Source organism: Xenopus laevis, chromosome 5S, assembly GCF_017654675.1.
Source record: "Xenopus laevis strain J_2021 chromosome 5S, Xenopus_laevis_v10.1, whole genome shotgun sequence".
Classification (NCBI taxonomy): domain Eukaryota; kingdom Metazoa; phylum Chordata; class Amphibia; order Anura; family Pipidae; genus Xenopus; species Xenopus laevis.
The window spans coordinates 43,162,959-43,183,025 of record NC_054380.1 but is presented as its reverse complement, the minus strand read 5'-3'; the positions used below and the strand labels follow the sequence as shown (position 1 = coordinate 43,183,025).

At 38.4% G+C, this 20,067-nt stretch overlaps 1 protein-coding gene and 1 pseudogene across 1 annotated transcript in view; both read left to right on the top strand.

Moving 5' to 3' along the window:
• The window catches only part of LOC108717850 (kinesin-like protein KIF26B), a 200,777-nt gene that overhangs the window by 44,986 nt on the left and 135,724 nt on the right, over positions 1-20,067 (top strand). The gene's annotated exons all lie outside the window — the stretch shown is intronic.
• Positions 1,317-2,842, top strand: LOC121394199 (annotated as a pseudogene).

Sequence of the window (20,067 nt, the reverse complement as noted above, 5' to 3'; positions counted from 1 at the left end):
ATATTGTTTTACAGCCTAGATGTTCGAAACCTCAGCCTGATTGAATTAAAATAAAAATTAAAAGACTGAATCAGTTTTTAAACCCCCTTATATGTGTGTAGTTCTTGGAGAGTTACAAAATAAACCTTTTGGTCTTTAGTTTTATAAAGTACATCAGGGTACAAGGATAATATTTTTGGTTTCACATTTGTGTAATATTTCAGAAAAAAAAACAACAAAATAAAAGTTAGTTACTTCCAAATATACATTACCATTAAAAATGGAAATTTGGACATGCACAAATCTAAAATCTTCTGGTGAGCCAAGTTATTTCTATTAGATTTAAAGTCCATTGCCGCTTTTTCTGGCAACCCTACCTAAAAAGGGTCTACCACCCCAAAAACATATTTCATAATGAAGGAAATATACGTCCAATGAATGTTCCAGTATACTTTTATTAAAAATATGTAATGGTTTTAAAGTTATTTGCAGTCAAAAGCAGTGCTTGTTTCTCTTTCTATTCTCCTGGTCTGATTTCACGTCCAATGTCATACGTAGTGCTTTGTCACCTGACAAAGTGTCTGAAAATATCTTTTTAATCTAGAAGTAGGGCTGTCACCTTCTGAAAAGTATAATACCAGGCTTCTGTGGTGGGCTGGCAGTGAGTTTGTGAAGTAAAGGGGGTACTGTTTACACAATGTGGATTAATAATATATTCTTCTAGACTAGAATCAGTTTATTTATCTGGTTTGTCCCACAGATACTACTTTTAATATCAATTAAGTACAAATAACGTCAATACTATTGTAAATGTGTAATGAACTTATATTGGAAAGTTGTTTAGAACCAAATTTTCTATCACTGTGCAAAAAATCGTTTTTGGGTAAACAACCCAAATCCCTAACCTAATCTGAAAGATAATCTACATATGCAAATTATGGCATGTAATGGTCATCAAGAACCTTGTGCACAGTACATGGGAAAAAAACCCAATTACCTTGTTTGGGTGACCAAATGCCATGTGATTTTACAGATTATATTACAGATTAAGGTGGCCATACACGGGCCGATAAAAGATGCCGACAGACTGTGTCGGCATCTTATTGGCCCGTGTATGGGGGCCCCCGACGGGCTTCCCCGATCGAGATCTGGCCGAAAGTCGGGCAGATCTCGATCGGATGGGTTTAAAAATCCCGTCGGATCGCGGCCGCATCTGTTCGTTGATGCGGTCCCGCGATCCGACCGCCCGTTTGCCGAATGCTAGGATCCGATCGTTGGGCCCTAGGGCCCACGATCGGATCTGCCCGATATTGCCCACCTCAAGGTGGGCATATCGGAGGGAGATCCGCTCGTTTGGCGACATCGCCAAACGAGCGGATCTATCCATGTATGGCCACCTTTACTCTTACGCCAAATCCCTAACTAAATCGTGAATTAGATAAATCCCTTCTAAATTTGTATGTATTTTGGAGGAATGCAAACAGGGTTTTCTGAAATCACAAAGCCTGCTTCATGTTTCAGTACTTTCAATAGGAATGGGAAGGCAGTTACTACAATCTATCTTCTCCTGAAACTATCCTATACAGGCCCGGACTGGCCATTTGTGAATTCGGGCAAATGCCCGTTGGGCCGCTGTCTTTGATATGTAAATGGGCCGCACGGGCATCTCTGCACAGCCTGCTGTCACAATATTGTTTCCCGGCTGAGAAGGAGCATGCGGGAGCGCGGATGAGCTCCCCACCGAAGCGCTGAGCCAGAGGGAGAGGACTCGGGACGGAGATGAGCTCTCTGATACAGAAGGTGGCCAGGCAGACTTTTCACAGCAGCGGAGGGGTCGGCCTGGGCCCGTTGGCGGAGAGCTTGGGACAGCTGCGGAAAATGAGCAGGGTGCGAGCAGAAGATGTGGGTCTGGGAACAAATCAAGTTCCGCATTAACGGCTTTGAATTGCCTGCAAGCGGCAGGGGCAACAGGCAAGGAGCCCCTCAAACCTCTCACTTTCATCCCTCCGCTGCTCTCCTACCAGTGCGGCTTTGTGCGCCGGGCAGCGATGCGCTCCGTGGGAGAGTTTGGGGATAACAGCCCGCGCTGCCTGCTGGCTCGGCACAGGGAGAACCTAAATCAGATCATCCCTTTGGATGGGCCCGCTGCCTTCCTGGACATCGTGGCACCCCCCTACGACTCGGCAAATGGCAGGTATTGTCATTGCAATCAGCTGCTGTTTCTACCGCCGCCCCTCCCGGGGAAAGTGATGGGCCTGCCACCGCCGGCCAACTCTGCCAGGGGAGGCCGTTTGTCTTTGGCCAAACAGACCAACAGTTTTCCCTGAGGGGATCCCACCAATCTCCTATACATATCTCCTATCCATAGGGTCTCACAGACCTCAGCTATGCAAATGGACATTACAGCCAGACCCCCAGTAGAGCCGCCATGAGTTTAATTTGTGTGGCCCCTAAAAGGCATATACCGTGTCTCACTGCACAGACCCCTCTACTATAAACAGGCTAGGGTTTTGGCCCTCTCTGGCATTTATAGGGGTTCCTGAAGCCTCATCAGAAGGGGCCTAGGTCATCCCAGTGCACATAACTCATCTGCAGGCTCTGGTTGCCCCTCTTCCACTTTAGGAGTATGGGTAAAGAGTTGGCCAATCACCAGTCCATACAGACTCCACATGTTCAACTGATGGTCAGTTTGTTTGCTACAGAAAACACAGCAGTTGGCCCTTACAGGACCTGAAATTATCAATCTTATGGGCGCATGTTCATTTGTAATTCAATAACTCATATGCCTGCACTGGGGTGATCTTCATACCTTAAGTCTACTAGAAAATCATATAAACATTAAATAATGTATAATCTGATTTTGCCCCCAATAAATACTAATTATATCTTAGTTTGGTTCATGTATAAGCTATTGTTTTATTATTACATAGAAAAAGGAAATAAATTAACATTTGGATTATTTGATTATAATGGAGTCTATGGGAGATGGCCTTTCCGTAATTTGGAGCTTTCTGGATAATGGGTTTCCAGATAAACAATCCCATACCTGAAGTGGGCTGCTTTGATTTTTTTTTGCCAGGGCTGCTTTTTTCTCCCAGTCCGGCCCTGATCCTATATTTCTATATCGCTGAGAAATAATGTATTCTGATTCAATAATTCTGGGTAGATGGTCAGTTTCAACATGTGTGGATTAAAGTAATTAAAACAGTATTAGATTGGTAGAACCCTTATCATTAATGTTCTCTTTATTTGGACAGCTTCTTTATCTCCGTCTTAAAAGACTGTTTCATATCTCCATTCAGTTTTTTCAATTGTCCGTTGGATTTCATTGTTTCTGGAATGTTGTTACTCTGACTGTTGAAGCAGAGTAACTTTGCTATGACGCAGTTGACTTAATCCTGCATGGCATTTTTCCAATGAAATGCTTCTTTGATCATTTGTTATTGATCTTAATCATGCCTGTAACATGGCATTTTGGGCCCTTTAGAAAGTATAATGTCTATTAGTATCTATTCACATTAAGCAAAGAGGCATGCACAGGTGACCATAAAAAAGGAGTATTCTTTTTCTGCCAGTTTTTATTTTTAGAACTATTTAACTTATTCCATACAGTGGCCCGATGTGTTGTATTATATACCAAAATTGTCATATTCCCTGATTTTATTTACATTACTTAGGCACAAGGAAAAACTGGGCACAATTAGCCCTACCTTAATCAAGATGAAGATCTTTATCATAGAAATGAGCTTCTGTCTGTATGTAGCAAAATCCTTTCTTATATAGAGGACCACCTGGAATGTTTCTTTGAATTCTCAGAGTAGACAAGCTCAAGGGCAGCAGTTTACTCTAAAACTGGCCATACATGGGCAGTTTTAAGCTTCAGACCTAGCCTACCTGTGTATTGTCTATCCCCAACTTTGGTTCATTGATGCATTCCTCTACTAGTGGCCTGCATTGGTATCTATTGTGATCCAATCATTAGCCATGAGCCAAGCAACCAGATCAGCCCAATATGGCCAAGTACAAAGGCCACCATATTAGGCGAAGAAAACGAGTGCTTCTTCAGGTGTATGGACACCTTTCGGCTAATGTTGCATCCACTGTTTTTGTGGTGGTGTTGTGGCCCTAGGTCTAGTGTACAGGTCTTATCTGGTGGACCCCTGCAACCCACACCTGCAACCGGGGTAGCTATGTAGTCTAAAAAGGTACTGCTGTTAGTATCTGTTCTTTTCCTGGGTGATGGCACACAGGAACATATGTCTCCAGTGGGAAATCTGCACTACCGGCAAATACCCTAACATTGGTGTCAGTGTGAATTGCTAAAAACTGAGAATTCATAGTGATACCAAAGCTAAGGTTTCTGCAGGAGATTTATTGCCTGTGTGTAGGCCTGGATTTGTGGTGGGGGTGGGGTTTTTTGGCCACCAGGTCCCTGTGGCCCCTGTGGCCCAGGGCAGACCAAATTGGAAATCTGTCTTCAACTAGGGAGCTAAGAAACAAACACTTTGGGGTTAGGGTTGTCACTTGGTTAGTAAAAATATGCCTGCTCCCACTGTTACTAATAGGGAAGAAAGGTAAAAATATACGAAGGCTGGTATTTTTTGCCATAAAAAAAGCAAAGCCTAACCACAGTAAATAATGAATACAATCTTCAAATGTTTATTTGTTTTAGAAAAACAGTCTCTGTCATACTAAATTTGAATTTTAAGTGTAACCATCCCTTTAATTACAGCATAAAAGAAGATTCATTTGGAACCAGCGACTAAGAAACTATGTCTGTTCCCTTTAATCATCATTTTTGGTTTGGTGTAATGAGCTAGCATGGGCCTCTGAACATCAAACAATGTATTTTATAGAATAATGTTGAAGAATTCCTTTTAAATAAATAGATGTCATGGGTGTTACATCTCCAAATAGTGCATAATAAACATTTGTGCAAATTAGTGTTTGTATCATACATCATGTAAGCTCTATGGCACCTTGTCTGTTTGCTAAAATAAGTAATAAATATATGATATATTTGGCACAATTCATCTTAATGAGAAAATGTATCTTTTAAAATCTTAACTGACATCAATGGGGAAACTAAGAACTTAATTTTATGTTATACTTATTAAATCCAGGCCTTTTGTTGTTGCTGAATTCAAAAGGGAAAAGAGCAACAAATGATTTTATTTTTCTTAAAGCAAAAAGGGAAAGTATGGCACAGCTATATTATTTCATATTTTATATTCTAAATCAAACTTTCTTGGTAAAAAGATGGGCAAAGCAAGTAAACTTGAATAATGGGGAGCAGCAGGTATCAATGACTAGTAAGCTGTCAAATATCTTAAAGGTTTATATGGGTTACAAGATCTGACCAAACTTTAGACCCATTTTACATTAGTCTTATTTATCACTTTCTTAGGCGCAGAGGCACATCCTCCTTTTTATCCTTCGTAACCAGTGAACATATTTGTTTTAGCTGGGATAATTAAATCAGCTGATATCTTTGGAGTACTTTTTGCCTGGAGAATTTAAAAGCTGTAGAATATTAACAGGAATCCAGGATTTAACAGTGGTAACCCACCCACAGAAAGGCATCAGATATTGTGCTTGCTATTGTATGATTCACTCACCTTTATCTTTTTCTCTTAAAGGAGAAGGAAAAGAAAAAATAAATACTTATCTACCTGTAATGTACAACCTAAGACCTCCTAAATCGCTTGGGTAGCAAGTGACATAGTCCATTCTAATTATGTATATTCCATGTCCTTCTTCGGATCACTTGTTTAGTCAGGCAGGCGCCATCTTAGAAAAGTAAAGAACGCTTCCTTCACCTCACTCACCTTAAGGCGCATGCGTGAAAAAAAAAAAAATCATGTTGACCCCTGGAGCACTCATTAGGAATGAGAGCCAGCAGCTCAGTAGTGGCAGCAAGAAGACAACGATTATCACGAACGCTCAAAACAACTAGGATCGCTCCTTCAGTATGTTATAAATAAATCTTCTATTCAGCGTTGAATACATATAAAGCTATTTGCTAATCGTTGAATTTGTGCCTCACCGTAGCCTGCTAAGTTATAATTTGTGTCCCCTTGCAGCGCACCGCAAGCGCTTGATGCTTTCTGTTGGCAGTACAAAACTGTATTAAAACTTTACAGATTGAGCTTCTCCTAAGATACTTGACGCTTAGAATATGATTGGGCAGGGGGCGTGTGCTTCAGGGTCAATGATGACACTCGCATATGCAGATTAGCATGTGTGTCATCATGAATAGGAGAAAGGCAGCACCCAGAGTACTTGCGCAGTGGATCTAAATTATACACAATGCGCATCAAGGCTGCCTCTGGCAGCAGGAAAGAAGAAGACTGTGTTAGCGTGACATCACCCGAGTCCAACGCTGCAGTCTTCCTATGATCGCTACTGCAATTTACAATTTTGCAACATTTAGTTGATATATTTCTCAGCAGCATCTCTGGAGTATTAGCAACTATTGTATCAATTCTTACAGCTGCCTGTAATGAACCCAGACATTCTGCTCAGCGGGTACAAAGATAAGAAATGTATCAACTAAATGTATCCATTTAGAACAGTTTACAGGATCGGTGACCCCCCTCCCAGAGCTGCTTCAGAAGGTGAAACATGACTATTTACACTTCAATATTAGAAAAACGGTCACGCATAGAAAATCATTGGAAAAAGTTGTTATTTCTGGTTATCTATCTGAAAACAACTAGGGGGCACATTTACAAAGCTCGAGTGAAGGATTCGAATTAAAAAAACTTCGAATTTCGAAGTGTTTTTTTGGCTACTTCGACCATCGAATGGGCTACTTCGACCTTCGACTACTACTTCGACTTCGAATCGATTCGAACTAAAAATCGTTCGACTATTCGACCATTCGATAATCGAAGTACTGTCTCTTTAAGAAAAACTTCGACCCCCTACTTCGGCAGCTAAAAGCTACCGAAGTCAATGTTAGCCTATGGGGAAGGTCCCCATAGGCTTGCCTGCGTTTTTTTGATCGAAGGATATTCCTTCGATCGTTGTATTAAAATCCTTCGAATCGTTCGATTCGAAGGATTTAATCGTTCGATCGAACGAATAATCCTTCGATCGTTCGATCGTAGGATTAGCGCTAAAAGTCGAACGATTTTAGTTCCTAGTCGAATATCGAGGGTTAATTAACCCTCGATATTCGACCCTTAGTAAATCTGCCCCTAGGTGTTTGAAGGTGAACCACCCCTTTAACGTCAGGTACAGATGGAGAGTATAAGTAAACAAACTTTACTGCCTGAGGCCATTACAGGAAGCATAGTTGTTAGTGGTCCTTGAGAAAATATCATTATCCTGAAAAATAATTAGAAAGTAGAAACTTTCCAATGTATAATTATTAAGGATTCCCAACATTTTAGATTTTAGCACTGGATAATATGGATAACAACCCCCTTCTCAGTCCTACCAAGGCATGAAGTCCTGTTGCCCTGGGTAACAGAATTGTGACAGTTATTGCTTTCCTTGTTGATCTATAGAGTTTTCTTCAGAGCTGTTTTTGTAAAACACAATATGCTAAGATGTTTTGTACATATTTTCAGCATATTGAGCATTATTAATATTGGTAGGAGTTCAAAAAATAAAGTTTACAAGAAAAAGGCACTACAGCAGAAGTTAACTACTCGAATGATGTGTTTATTGCCACACAACATGTTTTGAGCCTGTGAGACTCTTTGTCAAAGAGCCTCACAGGCTGGAAACATGGTGTGTGGCAATAAACGTATAATTTGAGCATTTAACTTCTGCTGTAGTGCCTTTTTCTTGTAAACTTTATTTTTTGGACATATTTTTTGCATCCATGGTGGAGGTGCAAACAAGAATACTGACTAAATAATTTTTATGCAATTGGTTTGAAGGTTAACAGTCAAATTTTCTTTGATTTTAATATTGGTAGGAGTTACCATTATTTTATTTTTTTTATGTATGTTTTTTATTTCTTGTAATAACATAGTAATCATTACGTTTCAATTGTAAAATTATTTTCACAGTGTAAGAGTACATATAGTTATATTAACAATATTTAGTAACATTTAGTAACACATCTAATTCTCAGCTCTTCGAAGATTTTTGTAGAGACCCTATGGGGAATTATGTTGATAAGAGGCCAGTAGTTTGTTAATTTGGTGACTCCTGGTTGTTCTCGTTCCTGTTGTATGGTTCTAAAGGAATTGGGATGACTCCATGACCAATGGGTGATTTTTTTAGAGTTTCTAGTCCATACCGTGTTGTGTATCTGAATGTGTAAACCGTGAGATGTCTGATTTGCTGTGGGAGAGATTTGATGTACATTGTCCACATGTCGAAATTTTTTTCTGTGTTTTGTTCTTTTTTGGTTAATGTTTCCAACCAGTCTATGTGAAAAATATGATGTCATTTTTGCAGGGCCGGAACTAGGGGTAGGCAGAGTAGGCACGTGCCTAGGGCGCAAAGCTGGGAGGGCGCCAGGCACGTACCTCCTCTGTCGCCCACCCCAAGTCCGGTTCCCTTCTCTGGCCGACTACGTAGTGTTCGCGCTTTGTGCACTTCTGCGCATGCGCACACGCGCCAATTCGCGCATGCACGCGTAAACTAAATAGGCGCTGCGACTGCCGGGCCTGCCTAGGGCGCCTGCCCAGCATGGCCCGGCTCTGCATTTTTGTTTTACTATCGTTATGGATGGTGGTTTGGTGTCAAACCAGTGTTGTAGTATCATCTTTCTGGTTGCAGCTGCTAATTTTCCCATCATATCTTTTCCTGCTTTTGTTAATTGTGTATGATGCGGTATTGCTTAGTAATGCCCATTCCATTTGTATTTGAAGTGGTTCTCCAGTCATCTGTGCACCATATGAGACAACGTCCGAGTTACCATTATTTAATGTTCTGCAGAGGTAAATAATACATCTTACAGACTTACATACATTAAAAAGAAACAGTGCTTCAGTGACCAAAGTATTATAACAATTGATAAAATAGTTCCTTGGGTTTGCCAAGCAATTATTAAACTAAAATGCTCTTGACCAGTGGCCTCAAAGAAGGTGCTCATTTTAAAATGTCTGGTTGAGGAAGGTTTTGGGAGCAGTATGACACAGGTTTACTCTAAACAGAATCTCCTGTAGGCTGGCATTCCACAAAGGTCTACCAAATAGCCAATAATAGCAATTATTCAAAAACGCCCAAGAGTGTGATTCGTGGGTATAGAAGGTTGGTTGCTATAGACAATAGAGTTAAATGAAAAACGTCATTCAAATATATTTTTTTCAAAATATATAACTGATTTATAAAATGACAACTTGTGCACTCTAGGCATCATCCAATCTTGGGAACTGTGTTTATTTGTGTGTAAATGACTGCTACTGGGGCAAGCAATACATTATATTTCCTTGTAATATTACAATGGAGTAAATATTTTTTTCCGAAGTGATACTCAAAATTATACAGTAGTACCTGAAAACAATTTAATGGCAAATATGAGCTTATTCACATAACTAAAGCAATGCTCTATATGGTGTTCATTTTATGCCAATTTTCTCCAGTAACCTTTCTTACTCCATTTTTTTTTACTCCACCTTTGTGTATAACCCTCTGTGCAGATATAATGATGAGGTTAACACCAACATTCCAAGTGTTTCATAACTGGAATGTGAAAGGAATTCTAATGCGGGTGATGCTTGGCGGCAGTTCTGTCCAACACGTAAAGTCAGATGTTTTTCTTAATTAAAGGAGAAAACATAATCTTCTAACACAAAGTACATCAAATATTGTCTTTTTATGAAAATGCAATTGCAAGTGAAAGCTGTATTTGTGGGTCCCCAGTTGCACTGCTGGTTCAGACTTTCATGGTCTTTACTAGTATGTTAATCAGCTGCCTTCCGGTACATTGCTTCAGTAGCAATTACATTTCCTAATAACTAGAATTATACTTTCATTCATTAGGCAAAATGTTACTGTCTAATACACCATGTATATGTGTCAGTGATATGTAAATACCAGATAATTATATTAAGAAATATAAATGTAAAAAGTGTTATTTTTGTATTCACAGGCCCTGACACGTTATTAAAACTATATGGAACATGTAACTAGTTATAATAAAACTCTAAGCCAAGCTGGCCTTGTGCTCTTTTCACCTACTGCATCTCTGTCCTTCAGTTCAGAGGCAGGTGGAGGCAGTTTTCCTGGTATATTACAATGGAGTAAATATTTTTTTGGCTTATTTTATGGCCATTCTCTGTTTCTATGAGAACAGATAGGCTAAATAGATGTAATAATAGATTATAGTATGTATAACTAAAAGAGACTAGGAGAATAGAGGTTGAGTGAGGAGAGGAAGAATAATAGTACTGAGAGTGGGTCCCTGGTCTAAATTTTCTTGGTGGGCCCCTGGTGTCCCAGTCTGACACTGGGTGGAGGCACTTAATGTATGCCCTATAGTGGTAGGTAAAGACAGGGCTGCACTGCCCACGCCAGGGCAAACTGACCCAGATACATTTACTTTTTGAATGAGCACTAAGCGACATACTTTTAAACCCCATAGTGCTTTACCACTTGTTTCCAGGGTCTTTGTATTTACCAGGATTTTTTTAGACTTCCTTACACCTACAAATTAGTTAGTTAGCCAAAAATTTAATGTTTAAAGGCTGGAGTGACACTGGATGTCTAACATAATAGCCAGAACACTACTTCCTTCCCATGTGCCCCCCCCCCTTCAAGTCACTCACTGACTTAGGGGTAAATTTCCTAACCAGTAAAAATTCGTCAGCAACGGCTTCGCAACTATCGCAACTCTTTGCCAGGCGTAAATTTGCTAGGACAACGCTAATTCAAGTGTGAAGTTGCGACCAGGAGCACCAAAAGCTGGTGAATTTTCGCTAGCGTTACTTCGGCAATCAAAGTGAAGATACGCTAGCGTTGTCTATTTTGCATACGACGGGAAATGATAAAGTTGAATGAATGTATATGTTGCAGTAAATACATTACATTACACAAGTCCAGGGAACGTTAATAAATGAAATAGAGTTGTATAATGCCCTACAAACGAGCCAACTGTATTGTTTATGTTCCATATGTTAGAAAATGGTGGGGGGAACCCAAATACTCCCAAAAAAATTTTTATGGACCTTTGAAGGCTATCACTCTGAAAAAATGAAAAGACGCCAGCGTTTTCTGGGACTTAGAAAATTTTTTTACTAAAAATTGATGAAGTCCTATGCACTCCATCGCACTTCGCCTGGTCTGAGCTGGCGAAGGCAAGGCTGGCGGATGAGGTAACGTTTAGTAAAATTTGCATCTTAGTGAATTTGCGAAGTTACGTCCGTTCGCCAGACTGAAAAATTGTCTGGCCTGCGAATGATCGATAGCGTCTGTCTCTTTCACTAGCGAAGTTACGCCTGCGCTTGTTAGGAAATCTGCAAATCGCCGAAATGACGTCACACTGGCGAATTTTCGCTAGCGTTAGTCACTTCGCCCTTTAGGGAATCTGCCCCTATGAGAACTGAAAAGCTGGAAGTACTGTAGTGTTCTGTTATGTTAGACATCCAGTCATTCCAGCCTTTATACATTACATTTTTGGCTAACTATAATAGAAACATTTTTTATTTTGCACAGCCTATTTATTTACCTAGTTTTTATTTTTACACTGAACTGTTCCTTTAATAAATGTACTCTGTATTAGGGCCTAAAAGCAGTGTTTAGTGCATTGCAATGGTGTGTTAGAAATCTTTATATAATGACATACTTATGCACATATCCCGGAGGAGCTCAGTAAGGAGTATAATCCTTGAGATTCCTGGCCTAAAAAACTCAGACCAGATATCAGACCAATGTAATTCCAAATTATTATTTTTTTAAGAAAAGGAGATTTGGGGAAGACCGGTGGCAGGTTCTGTCAATACCGGCCTCTGAAAATGGGATGTTGATATATCTTACTTGGTAAAACCTTGCGGCTAGTGATTTATTTAAACTGCAGATTGACAGGAATGGGCTAAAAACAGCTCTTCCCCCTGTGAGTATAATTAGATCTGAGGCTGCTGATGACAATCTGTTCTCTGACAAGTGAGCTAAGGGGGTCTCTCCATCCTGCCATGACTCGTGATCACCTTCACACTGTAGACATTGCTGAACATGCAATAATCCGTCTCTCCTAATCAGGTCAGAAAATCTTATTCATGTTTACTATTAGGTGCTAATCAATACAGCATTCTCCTCTGCCTGAGCTCTTGCTTTTTCATTGCTACAGGGGACAACATCAAACTGTTTATAAATTCACCTGATAATAAGGTTATTTTCCCTTCACAAAAAAATTGTGTCTCTAGATTTGTCTAATTATAGTAAAGAAATTTCACTTTTCCCTTATGTCTGAATGCCTGTACAGTGTTATTTTATATAATAAATGAAACACATCAGTCCATGTAATATGAGACCTAGTGGGAATGTGTGTTTTTTTAAAAAGGTTTTAATTAAAGGCAATCCTCATCTAAAACCACATTGCTGACGCTGCTGCATCTATTTTACCAATGCTGTAATTTGGAGTCAATTTTTTACCTTGTATGAAAACAGTTTAATTTTATGATAATATACAGAAAGAAATGGGTTATTGCAAGTCATTAAAATGAAGCTTCAGGACAAAGAGTGAGAACATCTATCTTCAGACTTTAGTACTGCACAGTCCCTCTAGATGGGAGTGTAATGTGGGCCATCACTTGTACTAAAAGGTGTTTATCTGCATTATGTGGCTTTGTTAAAACTCACTTCATGTGTGTGTGTGTGTGTGTGTGTGTGTGTGTGTGTGTGTGTGTGTGTGTGTGTGTGTGTGTGTGTGTGTGTGTGTGTGTGTGTGTGTGTGTGTGTGTGTGTGTGTGTGTGTGTGTGTGTGTGTGTGTGGTGTGTGTGTGTGTTGTGTGTGTGTGTGTGTGTGTGTGTGTGTGTGTGTGTGTATACAGATTTCTAAATATAGAGTTAAAGATATCAGAGATATAGTTCAGTTTCAGAGGGTAACAAATATAAAAGCATATGTCACTGATCTGATCATACAGACAGCCCAAATGACATTCATGTCTGTCTCATACAAACTCCTCTGAAATGTGCTGTTATATGCTTATTTATAGAAAGCTTGTGTACCCTTAAATCTTTGGGTGGCATCAATGGCTGGCACCACATGTTGCCTAGTTATACATGTTTTCAGGACTGGATTTCCTTCTACAGTGACCCTAGGTCACATGGCCTAGCACCCCCATCTGCCTTTGCGTGCACGTATGCACTGGAGCCACAAATCCGGGCCTGCGTGTTTTTGTCTTATACCATGAAATGTAGAATCTGTCACCTTAAGTAGTAGTTCCTTGTCACAGGTGGCAAGCTTGGCCTGTCTTTCCTGGCCCAAGGTATATGAAATTAGAGGATGTATTAGAAGAGCAAAGCAAGAACCAGGCTACCCCGGAAGGAGCAGAATTTATTATTCTTGTCCGTGTTGCCTTTAGAAAAAAAGAAGGAAAGGAGGGAGAATTGAGGAAAATTGAATAGTTAAGCAACATTGTAAGCTCACACTAGTGGCTTTATTCCCTTTATTTTAGCACTCAGAAGTATGTCTATGAGGTCAGTACTATGGTAATTGTTTATATTAGTGCAGTCTAATAATAAAGATATTTTTATTGCATCAAGCTAAAATAAGATAATGATATCATTACATCTGCCTAAATGGGGATTATGTACAGACCGTTCTGGTGTCAAAGAAATATTTTGTTAATCCTAAAGCAGGCTTTCTGCATACTCCTGAATAAAAAATACCCTACACCACACACTGCACATTCCAAAGGATTGGTGGGCTAATGTGGAGTGAAGGTTGTGTAGTGATGTAGAACTGAAATTGTTGCTAATTGCAGGAGCAGATCCAGGCATATATTTTTAGACCAGTTTAACATTGCTCTGGCCTGCAGCAGAGCTACACATTTTAGGCAGGTAACATTGTTATGGACTCCACTCATCACTACTGAGCATATTACTGGGTATAGGTTAGGGACTGGAATTTAAGAAATTGAACAGTCCATAATATGATTATAGATGCTATTGCGGGGAGAATATATCCAGGTATAACTTGACAGTGTGTATAATTTTACCAAGATAAACAGGACTGTTGTTATGCTTCTTTATATGCTTCTGGTTATAGAACAGGGAAATGTGTGTTGGTAGCAGGCAAGTGTGTGGCACAGTGCTGTGGGCAGTTATCTATTTAAACAAGAAACAATAAGCAAAATTGTGACTACCAAACTTTATTTACATAAAAGCTACTATGATACACAGTGCTGTACAGGGTCGGACTGGGGGCCTGGGGCTCACCGGGCTACTGCCCCAGGGCCCTCCTCTGGCCTACAATGCCGCAACGACACGCTGTGATTGTGCGCATTCGTGCGGCGCCAAGTGTGCGCACAGTTTTTTTGCAATGACTGCCTGACTAAGGGAGGTTGTGGCATTAAGTGGATCTGAGCCAGTGGGGCCCACAAGAACCGGGAGCCCACCAGTTTTTTTCCTTATATCCCGCTCTCCCAGTCTGACCCTAGTGCTGTACAATTTTACAAGGTAGAAAAGTACACACAGACACAGGACATTACAAGGAGGCGTTATAACATATAATAGTTATAAATGTACAGCGATTGAGTGCCTTGTGGTAAGTGGTAACACAGTAAAAAGGAGGTCCTATAGCTTGCAGTCTAAGTGGGTGAATACCATAAAGACAAATCTTCACAAATGTTGGGGCATTGGCTTTTAAATGCCAATACTGAACCAGATAATGTTCTAGTGCTAAAATTAAGATCTGACTTCCTTTATAAAGTAGTTGAGAGAGTGTTTCTTATAAAGAATTCAGGGAATTACAGGGAATAACTGCAGAAATCCAAACCATGTTCACATAGTTGAATAATTATATCTATATATATCTCGCTAAAAAGTATGAATCACATTACAGGAGTGACAAGCGTAAACAATGTACAATACATAGTTATAATATAGGCCAAGCAACTAAACAGCAGTAAACAGCAAAAAAAAAAAAACCTGTTAGTACTCTCTTATTTTTCCAAGGTATACAACTGATCGTGAAATGGTATAGACAGAAATGGAGAGGCAGAAATGACTTGATAAAGGGGCCTGACCCAGAAACGTTGCACTGCTATACCGCAATAAACGTGCAAGGTGTTCCTTGCTTGCATCAGTTCTGTGTGCCTCTGGATTGCTTGACTTTGAGGCAGAAATGACACCAGACAAGTAGCAAGGAGAATGGCTTGAGGTGGTAAAGTTAGTAGCCATGGACAGTGTGTAATAGAGGCAACAGGTAATAGAAAACAAGAGATGTAGGGCATGAGTAGGGCTAAGGGACTGGGCATTATAATGAGGTGAAATGGAAGGAAAAATGTATCGCATTTACTGCAGGGGCATGTCATCACAATGGTGGTCCTAGTAGGACAGAGGCAGCTAAAAGGAATAAAAGACTAAGAGATTTTTGTTTTTAAATGTATGGGACCTGTTATACAGAAACCCAGAACCCAGGGTGTTCCATAAGGGATCTTTTCATTATTTTGATCATAATACCTTAAGCTTACTAAAAATTCATGTATTAAACTTAATAGGAATGTTTTGCATCCAATAAGGATTTATTATATCTTAGTTGGGATCAGGTAAAGGGTACTGTTTCATTACTACAGAGAAAAAGTATAACAGGTTTTAGGATGGATCCAATACCTGTATTTAACAAATATTACATTTAAATCTTTTGCACAATAACAGCTTAAATGTATTTGTTTACCAGAATAATCATATAAGTCAAGTAATATAAAAATGATATCCCAACCTACAGAACAGAAGGGTAGTGGCAGACAGTTTACTCTCTCCAATAGTGGGAATGCTTTATGATAAAGCCTTTCACTTCTTGGCCTAAATGTATGATTATGTTCAGGATTTGTTTCGAAAGTGACTACATGATAAAACCATGTATATGTCAGGATAGTCTTTTTCATGCTATAGAATAACATGAAAAAAAAGAAACTGTATGTGTCAGCCTTTTCCTAAATTGTTTTTGTTTTTCCTTTGTCAATTATCACCTTTCCCCTTTGAAATACATTTAAATAGGAATTTTTAATCAACATTGTCCAATCACCTTGATAGTATCAGTTTTACAGGCACTGATATTTTTTGTCCTGTTTAGTTAATGGCTTTGAGTTGAAAAGACACCCATCAAAGAGCTGACTCTTTAACCTTCTCAAAACAATGAAATATTGGAGAGCTGTGGATCATTTGGGATGGTGACTGACATGTTATTGTTGGCCTATTTCTCTGCAAAGAAGGCGGGACATAATGAGTCTTTCTTCTTAGCTGGCTGTAGTCATGCCAAGGTCAGGCGCATATCCTCTAAAACACTTTCCTCTCTACCATTGCCTTGTATGAATTAGAACAGCCTCCTTCTTCTGTTCTCTTCAAAGAAGGTGAGAAATAATACGATATTGTGCTGGACTCACAATTGAAAGCCAAGGTCATGGGGACATGTTGGCCAAACTGGTTCACTGTGTATCATTGTAACATATTAACCACTTCAGAGGCAGAGCGACCTGCAATGAAAAGAAAAAGGGGAACTCCAGCCATTGCCACCTTTTCAAAGGGCCTTTGATACTCATTGCCAACATTTCTTCTTAACAATGAGCCAACTCTTAAATGCAAAATCATATATAACATTTCATTAACTCAGGAATGCTGGTTTATGTGAAAAGTTGCATTTATCAGAAATAGTAAAATATTATCAGTTTCAAGGATTTGTAACTATTATATCCTATATACAGGATATCTCAGTGACACAATAGTTTGGGCTTTACTGGTCTTTTAATATGTTAATATTTAGCTTTTTCTTAGTGCCAGAAATACATTTTCACTCTGAAATAGATGTTTTGCAGACCCCCAAATATTAAAGGACATTAAGACATTTTTGGGGGAATGTTACATAGCGCAAAAAAACATTCACAAATATGATTGCGAATGCTAGCAACCATTTTTGCAGACTGATTTACAGACCTCAACGACTTCCTCACAAAGTTTGTAACCAAATGACTTTTGCAAAAATGTGCAGCACATGTAATAAAAGGGTTTTTTTGTGACAAAATATTTAACGAAACACCAAGGCAGGTGTTAACCTTTGCTTAGCAATAATGAGCAATGCAAAACGTCATTTTAAATAACACTTTCGATTTTTAATTACATTCACCCTTTTGTGCAAAAACCCACTAAAAACAGAATGGTTGTTCATATATAGCACTGTGCCTTAAGTTCTCCAAATATGTCAGGGATGACTGACTATTAGAGCAAGCGTTGTGTAATTTACTGCAAAGCAGCAAATGTTCCCATTTTTTCTCTTCTTGGGAAATGTGATTTATTTTATAGGGATCCCTGCATGTTTCTATAATTCATAGGACTGTTTCACTATAACTAGCAATTCAGGAGCAAATTGTTACTTTTTGAAACCCCCAACAAAGTGGCCCTATTCTGTACCAACAGTCTAACAAAAGTTTAGGGAGTGTGGGTTTTGTAGGTCACACTGGTGTTGGGGCGGTGCAAGCATTCTTTAGTCTGGGGTACTATTTACCTCTGTACTCCAGCCTATAGAATAGTCATACCGGCCCATCCTGGCAAGAATGGTTGGAGACTCTCATTCTCACAGTCAACAGTGTCCTGCATTGTTAGCATGGCTGGGCTGGTGGGGGATTTTAAAATAATCAAAACTGTGACCCCGAATTACAAATGCTAATGTTCCTATGATTTATAGGAATGTGCCAAAGTGTGGGTTTGTTATTGCGCTATTAAAGTGAAGTGTATGTGGGTGCATGCACATGTGTGAGGGTTAACAGCCTTTATTAAGTATTTTTCTAGGACACGTGATGCCGGGCTTTATACTTTAAATTATTATTTGTGGATTTATTTATTTCTGTATAAATTGATTGCTCTGTTATAGTATATGAACCCAAAGAAAGAATAACATTTGTCTTACATATCTATGTAACAATTTCTGTTTTCTTACCTTGTTGTTTAGATGCTCAGTAAAGTGTTGACTTGGAACAATTTCAGTAAATGCAATGCTATTATTTTTGAATAACAGCAAGAATTTTATACTATGCGGAAAGTATACATTTTTGCACTCACTTGCTGGTTTTATACTGCTTGCCAAAGGCCAAACATCTTCATCAATTTGATTCCTGAATGGGGAACTTGTTCATTAAATGAAAACGAACAGTGGCTGAACCTACATTGTACCCGAGGCCAGAAAATTAATTTGTAACAGATGGTGGTTTGGAACGGAGTACTGGTAAATGAGGAGGAATGCGGTACCCATCATCACAGTTTCTTTTTTTTCTTTTAACTGGGTCCTTAATTGGAAATATACAAGCCCCTTTAGTTTGCTTTCTGAATTAGTAGGTTTTTCCTGAGCAGAGTCAAGAGAGCAGAAATTGTGAAAAGTGGCCTTGTCAAGTTGCAATCATCTGGGTAATTGGTAAATTGCACTCACCTGAAATTACGCTTGTTTACCTTGCTAATGAAAATGGATAAGGATGATTGGCTTAGTTTAGTTTGAGTGTTTATATATGTGTATATATATATATATATATATATATATATATATATATATATATATATATATATATATATATATATATATATATATATATATATATATAGAAAACTAGAGGGAATGGTGCACACAAAACCAAATAGCATCTGCCCGGGTGCAGGTGAGGAATAATATATATATATATATATATATACACACACACACACACACACATATATATATATATATATATATATATATATATATATATATATACATATATATATATATATATATATATATATATATATACACACATATACACATATATATATATATATATATATATATATATATATATATATATATATATATATATATATATATATAGTGTATGATGTGCCCCCTACTGTAATTTCTAAAGGTACTTTATTTATTATAATACCCAAGTTTTTGTGAGTCATGTGACAAAAATGACATCACTACTCACCGTTTATAAGGATATAATTTACAAGATATGCATGGCTTTTGTGTATTTTAAGGATATAATTTACAGTTTGGTCCCACAGGGAAATAATCAAACTGCAGATTATATATATATATATATATATATATATATATATATATATATATAATATATATATATATATATATATATATATATACAGATGAAGCCACTTGGATTTGTGAGATAAATGCGTCATGACTCATGGTTAATTGAAGAAACTGCGTTATCTAAAGTCATCTTAACTCATTTAATGCATTTAACCTTTCCATTAGCATACCAAAGCACCATTGTGAACAATGGTGAATGCTTTAATTAGATGGGATGTTGTGACTCAGTTTTCTGTGTTAAATGAGATAAATGGGATATCTGTGTTTAGTTATTCTGTGTCAAACAGACAAACCAAAGTGGCTGCATCTGTATATACACACACACACCTTTTATTCAGACCATGTTAAAGTTTTGTATTTTATACTTTTTTAAGGTCATGGTTTGCAATAATTAAATGTTTCTGTTTCTAATGTTCAGTAACAAGTATTGGCTTACAGTATGTCATTCTGCATTGAGCAAAAAAGAAAAAAGAAACAACAGAACACCCATTAACAAGTAATTTAACATGGCTGGGCACAATGCCATTGCAGTCACATTTCCTATGCCTTATTATACTGTATCTGTTTGTCCATATCTACTGTATATACTATATCTCTTCTCTGTTGCTTTCAGGAGGAGTTTCTCTTTGTTAACAAGAAATATTTTTCCTTTCTGTGCTTTAGTTTTAGGGAGTACGAGGAGTTAGAAAGTTCCAACTCCCTTTCTTGTCTAATATTTTCTTATCAGCTGTTGTCTGGCCAGCAAAGGATGCTAACTATAGTTCTCTCTTTTAGAGCTCTCCATCCATTTATAACTTTGGCAGTGGTAAATGTAAAAGTAGGCGTTGACAGTATGATTTTATATGTAGGCTCATCCATCATAACAAGTAACATTAAGAATGTTAATT